This window comes from Schistocerca americana, chromosome 3 (assembly GCF_021461395.2).
Source record: "Schistocerca americana isolate TAMUIC-IGC-003095 chromosome 3, iqSchAmer2.1, whole genome shotgun sequence".
NCBI lineage: Eukaryota > Metazoa > Arthropoda > Insecta > Orthoptera > Acrididae > Schistocerca > Schistocerca americana.
The window spans coordinates 801,233,276-801,245,902 of NC_060121.1; positions in this window are offsets into that span (position 1 = coordinate 801,233,276).

Sequence of the window (12,627 nt, forward strand, 5' to 3'; positions counted from 1 at the left end):
ACAATTTTGAAGAAGAACACAGGGTGTAAAGAGGACAAGAGAACTCAAGTTGCTCGTTCCAACAGACGGCGTGAATTAGTGAGCTTAGGCCTCTCTCACATACCACGACACAAGTTAACAAACAACAAGGCAGCGTTTAACATCAATAGGTCCCGTACCCATGAGGCGTAGAGAAGTCTGCCACAAGGCGAGTCCAGTTAGTGCTGTTAATAAAAGGCACTAAATAAGTGAGGGCCAAAGAAGCGGTTTAACAATTGCAAATGATGTTCTTACAAGAAGATGGCAATGAGTAGCAACTTGTCCTTAATTCTCTTAACATAGATCTCTATTCAAGGAAAGAAAACATGAGAGCAATGGCAACCAACATTTAAACTGACAAGGGAACCTCCCCATCGCACCCCCGTCAGGTTTAGTTATAAGTTGGCACAGTGGATAGGCCTTGAAAAACTGAAGACAGATCAATCGAGAAAACAGGAAGAAGTTGTGTGAAACTATGAAAAAAATAAGCAAAATATATAAAACTGAGTAGTCCATGCAAGAGGTAGGCAACATCATGGAGAGTGTGAGCTCAGGATCGCCGTGGTCCCGTGGTTAGCGTGAGCGGCTCCGGAGTGAGGAGTCCTTAGTTCAAGTCTTCCCTCGAGTGAAATGTTTAAATTTCTATTTTCAGTTTATGTGACAAACTCTTACGATATCATCACTTTTTTGGGAGTGATTATCATATCCACAAGAAAACCTAAATCGGGCAAGGTGGAAGAATCTCTTTACCCATTCGCTAAGTGTATAAGTTAGGTGGGTCGACAACATATTCCTGTCATGTGACGCACAAGCCGTCACCAGCGTCGTATAGAATATATCAGACGTGTTTTCCTGTGGAGGAATCGGTTGACCTATGAGCTTGCGATCAAGTGTTTTCGGTTCCTATTGGAGAGGCACGTCCTTTCGTCTACTAATCGCACGGTTTTGCGGTGCGTTCGCAAAACACAGGCACTAAACTTATTACAGTGAACAGTAAACATATTACAATGAACGAACGGACAGATCATAACTATGCGAAAATAAAAAAGTAAACTTATCACTTGAGGGAAGACCTGAACCAAGGACCACTCCTTCCGCAGCTGCTGACGCTAACCACGAGACCACGGCGCTCCTCCGCCAACATTCTCCTGGATGTAGCATATCTTGCGCATGGACTACTCAATTTGTATATTTTGCTTATTTTTTTCATAGTTTCACACAACTTCTTCCTGTTTTCTCAATTGATCTGTGTTCGGTTTTTGAAGGCCTATCCTCTGTGCCAACTTGTAACTAAATCTGAGGGGGTGGGGAGGTTCGCTTGTGAGCAGAGAAAGCCTCAAAGTAATCACCAATACAATAAGAGGATAAATAGCGTCAGTTAAATAACCGCCTCAGTCACTGTAACTGGCCTTGAGTGATCTAATTATACATGCAATAAATCACGCGAAAAACCACTGCTAGAGACGCACTGAAAGGTACAAATACACGAGCATAAATAAATGTCAATAAATTTAAAAAAATAGTACTCAATCTGTAATGACTGGCAAAGCGAGAAGCTCCAGTAGTACGACCACTGTGCATGAAGGGAGTAAAAGGCAAATGGAAGTTGAATATCGTCAGGGCGGCATTAAATATCCAGTTGCGCACAGCACTGAATCGCCTGAATCACAAACCAACAGACGTCAATAGCAGTGCAATTCATACAGTCGGACACCGTCTCCCCGGAAACTGCGGCAATCGAGAAACGCTAATACCCTACGGTAGCTGCCACTGGTAGCCCGGGAAGCTGGTCGTCCTAGTCCGCCGCACACAGGCGTTCGATTGGCCTCGTCATCCTGACTCCCCCAGCGTTCCGCCACCTCCTCTACGCACCACCAGAGATACTGTTTCACTGCGGCAAAACGCTGGCACGAAATACAGCCATCCGACTAATCATTCCGGTGATAAATTACGGCTCACATGTCTAATATGACAAAACCCTCGCTGCCCATTTTCAGTATCTCAAAACGGCTTGATGGCTAGGTGATTACATGAATACAGGCTTGAGGAACGTGATTTGTCGAGTGCGTTCAACGGTTCCGAAGTTTCTGCAACAATTATTAAACGAACATTTGGAAAACGGAAACTTACGGTCAGCGGTATGAATGTGATTCTTTTGACAACATAGAGCAAAAGCTCCCCTATGGACCGACGTTTGTTTTGTCCTCCTGCATTGTCACTAAATGCAGTGAGATGCGTGATAGTTGGTGCCAAATGTGTAGTAAATTTGACTAGAAAGTACTTTGTCTCTTGACGTCTACGGGAAGCCGGGCCCTCATGCCACATAAAAATAAAGGATTTCCCTTTACCAAAACGATTGATATACAAATTGTGAGTCCACACTTGTAGTGAGTAATAAGCTTGTGATTATGTCAGAACTCGTGTTTGGAGCATTTGCATCTTCTGTAACTCAACACATACAGCCACATGCCGAGAATCTTCAGAAAACCGGTTTTTCTTTCTTTTCTTTGCGAGCACATTCTACTCTCAGTAGATGGAGCTCCGTTTGAACAAGAGCATCACTTTTATCACAAAGCAACCCATGATCAATTGATCAATGGTATTAAAGATTTACCACACTGGATCAGTTTCCTTTCTGTCACAAAATTTCTTATAATGTTCACACATTTTCTTGAGTTTTAGGTTTCCTGCTAGATATTTCTTATAAGGTGCTTTCTGGCGTGAATACTTGTTTCTGTACTTTGGAAAAGTTAAAAAATTGTTCAAATGGCTCAGAGCACTATGGGACCTAACTTCTGAGGTCATCAGTCCCCTAGAACTTAGAACTACTTGAACCTAACTAGCCTAAGGACATCACCCAAATCCATGCTCGAGGCAGGATTCGAACCTGTGACCGTATCGGTCGCGCGGTTCCAGAATGTAGCGCCTAGAACCACTCGGCCACTCCGACGGGTGGAAAGCTTCTGATGTGTTCGTATACCAGATTTACTCCAGCTTCATCAATCGCATGTCCAGGGGTTTTATGGCCTCGCTTGTCCTTAGGTGAAATATTTGTGTCGAAGTGGTTTTCTTTTGTACCGCGTTTACTGCTCTCAGGCACATCAAGATTCCTATAAAAAGCAGTTTGTAAATTCTTTTGCCCTGAAGACGGAATTCGCAGCTTACAGATTTTCTTTTCGTTGCACTTCGTTACCTTCTGCTAGGCTCACTGACAGTAAGTGAAGACTTTAAGAAGGAAGTTTCCAAGGCCCAGTTATCAGTACTCCAGTATTCCCTAAATATTTCTTGGCTTTTTTGTTCACTGATTTTTTGATTGCACTTGAATCAGCAGCTGTGACTGAACCTCTCTTACCTTTATTTCTTCATGCAACTTTTCACTGCGATCCGTAAAAGCCTTGTCTTTGTTACATTTTTAAACGATATTACTCTACTCCATCATTGTGTTATTTATGTTTCTATTCATAGCATGTCTTACTTTTTTTTTTAGGAATTTGGTGCCTTCTATTGTTTCGTTCACTTTCATCCATCCTCTCATTTTCGTCTGAAAGAAAGAGGCAAGGAGCAGTACGTTCGCCCGCTTGGTTTTAATTTCTTAAGTAATGAAACTTGTTTTGATTTCTGATTCTGTGTTACGTGTTGTTAAACATAAAGTTGATAATTTTTCTTTGCAGTTTTACCAAAGTGAATAGCAGGAAAATGCCCTGGGTTGGCTGTGGAGTGAGGAAAGGTGAGGGGAGACTTCGTACGTCATATCGGTAATTCCCTATGGTAGGAATGATGCACAGATATGACAGACGTTCAAGAAAGGATATTATAGAGATGTTCACATTCAAAATAACGTAGTTCTTAGTTGTAATAATATATGTATAATTAATGATTACCCTTGTATAATTAATCATTAACCCTTGTAAGTATTCAGCTGATTACTATCGCTGGAAGTGGCTTGCAGTAGAACAGAAACGGCACAACGCCTTCCAACTTCTACCGAGAAATCAAAAGAAGGGAGCGACACTGCCAAGAAAATGTTTACGAACTGCGACTTCGTTTGCTGCTCGTTTTGCATGAATTACAGAAAATTACCTTCATCACTAGAGTTTCCTCTTGAGTCATAATTTACACAATCTACCTCTGGTTCATAACAAGTGTCTTCATCATAACAAGTGCCTTTAACAAAAAACATTTGGAAACCATGCCATTCCAGCAAATAATGTCAACAGCCTTTAACTTGAAATATGCCAAATATGTGTTTTATTTAAACACAACACAATAATTCTAATGCTGTACTTAATTACCCACCTCCGGAGATGTCAGGAACGCCCTCTCTGGAAATGCCATAGTTATCGTTCTTCACGTATTGTATGTGCAATTTACAATAAAAATTACATTCATATTTGTGTTTATTGAAGAAAGAAAGTAAACGAAGTCGGTTTTATCACTTATATGGACAGAGACTGCGATCTTCGCGCCATAAAAGTAGCTCTGCCTCTGTACACAAGCCTTCGTTGCTGTCATTTCACATATACCACATGGCCTCCAAACAATATAGACGCTCCTGTAAGCAGTTAAACTTTCTTCCGGCAGATTTCAACAATGGGCATAGATACGCTTGTATCCCTTGGCCACAATAATTTTACGTATATTAGGAACCCATTTCTGCTCTTATCTAATGTTTTCGAAAATGTCACATGTACTGACCTCTCAACCTCTCACAAGTAACGATATTTCAGTGTATGTATTCGCAATCAGTTACATTATCTCTATATATTGAGGGTCAAATGCTACTCCCTGTTTCAGGCGTTGATCCCCTGCCAAACTTCCTGAACTTCGCTACAGTTTTCTAGCATTGCAAATTCTCTGCAATAGCATCATCCGCGAAATTCCTCATGGCACTTCTGACCTTGTCTACTAGGTCATTTATATAAGTTATGAAATGTATGGGTCATATAACACTCGTTTGGAGCACACTCAAATTTACTTTTACGTCTGATAACATCTCTCTATTCAGAATGACATGCTGTGATCTATTTGTTAGAAACTCCTCAGTCTATTCACACACCTGTGCTCCAGTTTTCTTGATTAGGGGAACAATTACGTTCGCGGGGAGTGTGTGCTCATGGTTTCCATCCATTTGCCGATGTACGTAATAGCAAAACTTCTTAGGGATTGCTGTCAACTCGGCAGATATAACTTTAGAGCTGATTGAACGTTTCACGCATATGAATCCTTCGTAACACTTCCGTTTTCTGAAATGCCAAGTTTACGATTAATTTTGCAATGAAGCTCTCTTTGTTTTCGTAGCAACTTTCTAACACGGTGGTCAAACCACGGTACTTCTCTTCCATCCCTCACATTTTTGCGTGGAACATACCTTCGTAAAGCATGTTGCACTACGCTATTGAACTTTGTCGATTCATTCTCGACACTGTACGTGCTGGAGATGAGACTTTCATGTTTCCCTGCTTAATTAATTTGAAACTTGTCTCTCGTCGGTCTTTAGAAACGGAGGGATCATCCCACTTTCCCCTGCATATATTTTTACAGGCGTATTCAGTGATGCTGTAACGGCCTTATGATAATTGATTTCCTTTTCTACGCTTAACCTTGGGTCTGTTTTCCACCAGCAAGTCAAAGATAATATATACGCTAGTCGGATTTCCATTAACTGCTCAAGCTAATTTGCGGAAAAAGCGTTTGGAAATACAGTGATTACGAGTATAATTAAAGTTAAACTTTCAAGCCGCTGTTTAAATAACACCACTGGTCGGAATAACGTCACATTGCAGCGGCATATTATCGGAGAATGGGGAAAACGTATGCTAGAAGAAAAGTAAATAGTTACAAAATGTAGTAACAGATGGCACTGTAAGCATCATAATTTAATAGTGGTCCACTACAAATTACAAATGAACCATATAACAATGCCTAAGGTGCACTTTGATCTTAAACAAAATTTACTATTCAGTGTGCATGACTGTACAGGTGTGATACAGTTAGTTACGTAAGTCCATCCACCACGGCAAGGTCATATCACATCGGATAGAAAAAATCGATTTTTAATTCTCCTGAGGCCAAAAACCACATAAAAGGCATCAATAAAAATCAAATCGGATTATTCCTTTCCGTGTGACTGGCGCAAAACATGTTCAATATGCTGTCCACCGTTTCCTGCAACATGTTTAAATCGAGAAGCAGCATGTTCCACAACTGATCAAAGTGTTTCCGGGGTCACGTTCAGAATGTGTTGCGCAATGCTTGCCTTCGATGCAGCTAAGTTAGCAATCGGACCACTGAGCACAACATGTTTCACATCACCCTACAGCCAGACGTCACACGGATTAAGATCTGTAAAATTTGTCCCTACCCTGACTAATTTAGGGTTTTATTAAGTGCTATGATGGGATCATACCCTAATGGCGAAAAAACACATCCAAGCCATTACACAACCTTCTTCGTACTTCACTGTTAATAGCACACATACTGGTTGGTAAAATTCTCCAGGCATAAATCAGACCTTCCCATCAGGTTGTCACAGTCCAGAAGCGTCACTCTTTACATAAAATTAAGCAATGCCAACCACTGACCCATTGACTACACAAATGTGTGGCTTATGAGGAACTGGATGATCATTACACCAAATTATTTTAATTCCCCAGGTGGTAGCTGGACTGTTGGTACATTGGAAATCTCGAGTGATTCATTCCAATGATTTCAAGCTATTTTTACAACCACCGTCTGCGATTCTCGATAGTCTCCGTCCGTCAGTACAAGAGGTCAGCATCGTCTCGTTTCAGTAATATTTCCTTTTTTTTTCTTTTTATTTCCTTCGCGTTGCTACTTTCAATCTTGCCACCAACACACCAACAGCTTCATTGGACAGTTTAAGGTGGATTGCAATGTCTCTGATAGATGTGTCATCCAACGCTCGAAGTCACTGAGCCCAACTGGCAGACTCAATCTGCAATTAATGATTCTCCGCTGACAATTCTCTCCGCCTCCCTTTATACTGACAGGTTCGCCCCTTGTAACATCGATTGGTCAATTTCGAAATACATAGGAATGTCCTGACACTTTTGATCATAAGGTTTACATATATGGTATTCTAGTAATAACAACCGCGACATCAGGGCTATTTATAAGAGAACCTACAGTTCATTATGTGAGCCTTCGATCAAACACTTTATTTAGTGTCCAATATCGTTTGGTAAACACTGTCACAGAAATAACTTAACACCTACGTACATGCGACTGAAGAATACGTATTTGCAGTAGAGGTGAAATATAATTCACTGTATGGTATGACGTCCCAGGCTTCAGTTGGAATCAAGTACTTACTACACGAAAATTATTTGCATTTTGATTCATAAATAATTACACTTTATATTGATTTACAGAGAATTACACTCCTGGAAATGGAAAAAAGAACACATTGACACCGGTGTGTCAGACCCACCATACTTGCTCCGGACACTGCGAGAGGGCTGTACAAGCAATGATCACACGCACGGCACAGCGGACACACCAGGAACCGCGGTGTTGGCCGTCGAATGGCGCTAGCTGCGCAGCATTTGTGCACCGCCGCCGTCAGTGTCAGCCAGTTTGCTGTGGCATACGGAGCTCCATCGCAGTCTTTAACACTGGTAGCATGCCGCGACAGCGTGGACGTGAACCGTATGTGCATTTGACGGACTTTGAGCGAGGGCGTATAGTGGGCATGCGGGAGGCCGGGTGGACGTACCGCCGAATTGCTCAACACGTGGGGCGTGAGGTCTCCACAGTACATCGATGTTGTCCCCAGTGGTCGGCGGAAGGTGCACGTGCCCGTCGACCTGGGACCGGACCGCAGCGACGCACGGATGCACGCCTAGACCGTAGGATCCTACGCAGTGCCGTAGGGGACCGCACCGCCACTTCCCAGCAAATTAGGGACACTGTTGCTCCAGGGGTATCGGCGAGGACCATTCGCAACCGTCTCCATGAAGCTGGGCTACGGTCCCGCACACCGTTAGGCCGTCTTCCGCTCACGCCCCAACATCGTGCAGCCCGCCTCCAGTGGTGTCGCGACAGGCGTGAATGGAGAGACGAATGGAGACGTGTCGTCTTCAGCGATGAGAGTCGCTTCTGCCTTGGTGCCAATGATGGTCGTATGCGTGTTTGGCGCCGTGCAGGTGAGAGCCACAATCAGGACTGCATACGACCGAGGCACACAGGGCCAACACCCGGCATCATGGTGTGGGGAGCGATCTCCTACACTGGCCGTACACAACTGGTGATCGTCGAGGGGACACTGAATAGTGCACGGTGCATCCAAACCGTCATCGAACCCAACGTTCTACCATTCCTAGACCGGCAAGGGAACTTTCTGTTCCAACAGGACAATGCACGTCCGCATGTATCCCGTGCCACCCAACGTGCTCTAGAAGGTGTAAGTCAACTACCCTGGCCAGCAAGATCTCCGGATCTGTCCCCCATTGAGCATGTTTGGGACTGGATGAAGCGTCGTCTCACGCGGTCTGCACGTCCAGCACGAACGCTGGTCCAACTGAGGCGCCAGGTGGAAATGGCATGGCAAGCCGTTCCACAGGACTACATCCAGCATCTCTACGATCGTCTTCATGGGAGAATAGCAGCCTGCATTGCTGCGAAAGGTGGATATACACTGTACTAGTGCCGACATTGTGCATGCTCTGTTGCCTGTGTCTATGTGCCTGTGGTTCTGTCAGTGTGATCATGTGATGTATCTGACCCCAGGAATGTGTCAATAAAGTTTCCCCTTCCTGGGACAATGAATTCACGGTGTTCTTATTTCAATTTCCAGGAGTGTACGTTACAAGTAAGACTCCTGGCCATCCCTGCTCCCCCCTTTAGAGGTTCAGAAACTTTTTGCGATTAGTTATTGGTGTAAGTTGTGTTTTATTAAGAGTGTGTGTGTGCATGTATGTGTGAGGTTGTGTGTGTGTGTGTGTGTGTGTGTTTGTGTGTATGTGCGTCTGCGTGTGTTTGTGTTTGTGTGTGTGTGTGTGTGTGTGTGTGTGTGTGTGTGTGTGTGTGTATGTGTAATAGGGGGATTGAAGGAGAGGTAGAGAGAAAGAGAGATAGTGACAGAGAGAGAGAGAGAGAGAGGGAGAGAGACAGAGAGAGAGAGACATGTGTGGGCGACTCAACCTGTGTACTACATCTCGGGGCCTGTATAACTGAAAAAATGTATGTGGAAGAACTGAAATCTGTGGCTGAATACTAAATCAACTACCAGCCGATTCTGAGTTGGCAAAGAATAATTTTTTAAGAAAATGTGATTCATTTAAGGAAATTACTGTACTTGTACTCACACCAGGACTTCAAAGTTTTCTGTACCCAAGTGGGGCGTTCTAGAACATTTCCAAATAATGAAAATCTTTTGTATGCAAAGATAATTGGAAAAATTCAGTCATTGCCTATACAAGCACAGGAATTGGTGACAGAAGCAGATACACTTATGTTCTTGACGAAACTCAAAGCTATTTACTTTCACAGGGAAGAAATTCGAAAAGAAGCGGTAGTGTTCTTAAGGCCTTGGTACGGTCCTGTCAATACGTATACTTCGGCCCGATACCAGGTGTCCCAAAAACGAGAGCTGCGAATGAGCGAAGGTGACCTTTTCGGGTTTGACCGTCAAACCGGCACTCTGCAGCCTAATAAATCCCTGCCGGATATGCTCAAGATGTTCTTCAAATGACTTACTATAGGTGACCAAGTCGTCTAAATAGTTATACACACGAACCAACTTCAAATCACCTAAGACGTTGTCCAACAATCGCGTCAATGCAGCTGCCCTGGTAGCGAGACCAAAGAGAACCCTGTTAAATTCGAACAGATTCCAATCTGTGCAAAAGGCGGTAACATGCTTACACCCTTCCGTTAGAGGAATTTGTTAATATGCCTGATTAAGATCAAGGACCGTGAACTAATTTGCACCCTCAAACCAAGTGAACGAATTATGAAGGTCGGGAAGACGAACCGACTCCAACACCACCTTGTTATTCAGGCGACGATGATCAACAACAACTCTGAAGTCACGCCCTTGCTCCTTGGGCAGGAGGAACACGGGAGACGCGTAGGACGAAGTCGATGGTCTAACGACTCCCTCTTCGAGCATTGTAGATATTTTAGACCTCAAAACCTTGACCTTAGGTGGTGACAAACGATAAGGAGACTGACTAACAGGAATCGGGTCACTAAGCCGAATCTTATACTGAAGAACCTTGGTAACTCCTAGTCGATCACAGAGAGGCTGGGGAAAATCAGCTAACAACCTACCAAGAGGAGAAACCTACTCCACCGAGAGATGCCCCAGATCAAAGTCGCCTGCTTCGACCGCCAAGGCCTTAGGACCCGCACATTGCACCCGCTGCTTACATTCACAAAAACCAAACTTCAGTTCAGGGTTAAACTTAAAGAAAAAGGTATGCCCCGCACAATCCAAAACCAAACGAGTTTTATTAATAAAGTCACACCCAAGAATCAAGTTAGCCGACAATCCTTTCACCAAGGCAAAACCATATGGGCCAAGAAAATTCACGGACAAACCCCCAAGAACCCATCCTTGCAGAGGTAACAGCTGCCCATCAGCCAAACGACATCTCTGAACCATGGGTGGAATCGATTTAAGGCGAGTAATATGTGCAAACTTCAAGTACCAATCTAAATTCAACAAGGAAATAGAACTTCCGGAATCCAACATCCCACAGACAGGTTCACCTTCCACACTACAGCAAACACATGGGAACGAGGAGATCGGAGCAGCAATCACTCGGGCACACCTGGCTCGATACCTCCGAGTTCCTCTTTTACCAACAACCTGGCGTCATCTGTTAGCTCTCGACGTTCGAGGAGCATTACATTCCCAAACCAGATGCCCTACGCTTCCACATCTGAAACATAGTCGATCCTCCTGCTTATTCACATCGCTGGAAAATCCCCGTCTCTCCTTAACCTGTAGATCAGTTTGAGATAAATGCTTCCTACCCTCATCGGTCAGTCGGTTCTGAAGAGACACTGCTGAGATACTACCCAGTGCCTCATCCAACTCCTGCCAATTGACAGGACGCTGCCAGAAGACGAAATCAGATTTATCCACCGCTCGCATGCCTCTTAAATCTATCGAAACCAGTTCTTCATCTCCATCTACATCCATACTCCGCACGCCACATGACGGTGTGTGGCGGAGGGTACCTTGAGTACCTCTGTCGGTTCTCCCTTCTATTCCAGTCTCGTATTGTTCGTGGAAAAAAGGATTGTCGGCATGCCTCTGTGTGGGCTCAAATCTCTCTGATTTTATCCTCATGGTCTCTTCGCGATATATACGTAGGAGGGAGCAATATACCGCTTGAGTCCTCGGTGAAGGTATGTTCTCGAAACTTCAACAAAAGCCCTTACCGAGCTACTGAGCGTATCTCCTGCAGAGTCTTCCACTTGAGTTTATCTATCATCTCCGTAACGCTTTCGCGATTACTAAACGATCCTGTAACGAAGCGCGCTGCTCTCCCTTGGATCTTCTCTATCTCTTCTGTCAACCATATCTGGTACGGATCCCACACTGCTGAGCAGTATCCAAGCAGTGGGCGAACAAGCGTTCTGTATCCTACTTCCTTTGTTTTCGGATTGCATTTCCTTAGGATTCTTCCAATGAATCTCAGTCTGGCATCTGCTTTACCGACAGTCAACTTTATATGATCATTCCATTTTAAATCGCTCCTAATGCGGACTCTCAGATAATTTATGGAATTATCTGCTTCCAGTTGCTGACCTGCTATATTGTAGCTAAATGATATGCGATCTTTCTTTCTGTGTATTCGCAGCACATTACACTTGTCTACATTGAGATTTAATTGCCATTCCCTGCACCATGCGTCAATACTCTGCAGATCCTCCTGCATTTCAGTACGATTTTCCATTGTTACAACCTCTCGATATACCACAGCATCATCCGCAAAAAGCCTCAGTGAACTTCCGATGTCGTCCACAGGGTCATTTATGTATATTGTGAATAGCAACGGTCCTACGACACACCCCTGCGGCACACCTGAAATCACTTTTACTTCGGAAGACTTCTCTCCGTTGAGAATGACATGCTGCGTTCTGTTACTTAGGAACTCTTCAATCCAATCTCACAATTGGTCTGATAGTCCATATTCTCTTACTTTGTTCATTAAACGACTGTGGGGAACTGTATCGAACGCCTTGCGGAAGTCAAGAAACACGGCGTCTACCAGGGAACCCGAGTCTATGGCCCTCTGAGTCTCGTGGAAGAATAGCGCGAGCGGGGTTTCACACGATCGTCTTTTTCGAAACCCATGCTGATTCCTATAGAGTAGATTTCTAGTTTCCAGAAAACTCATTATACTCGAACATAATACGTGTTCCAAAATTCTACTACTGATCGACGTTAGAGATTTAGGTCTATAGTTCTGCATATCTGTTCGACGTCCCTTGTTGAAAACGGGTATGACCTGTGCCCTTTTCCAATCCTTTCGAACGCTACGCTCTTCTAGAGACCTACGGTACACCGCTGCAAGAAGGGGGGCAAGTTCCTTCGCGTACTCTGTGTAAAATCGAACTAGTATCCCATCAGGT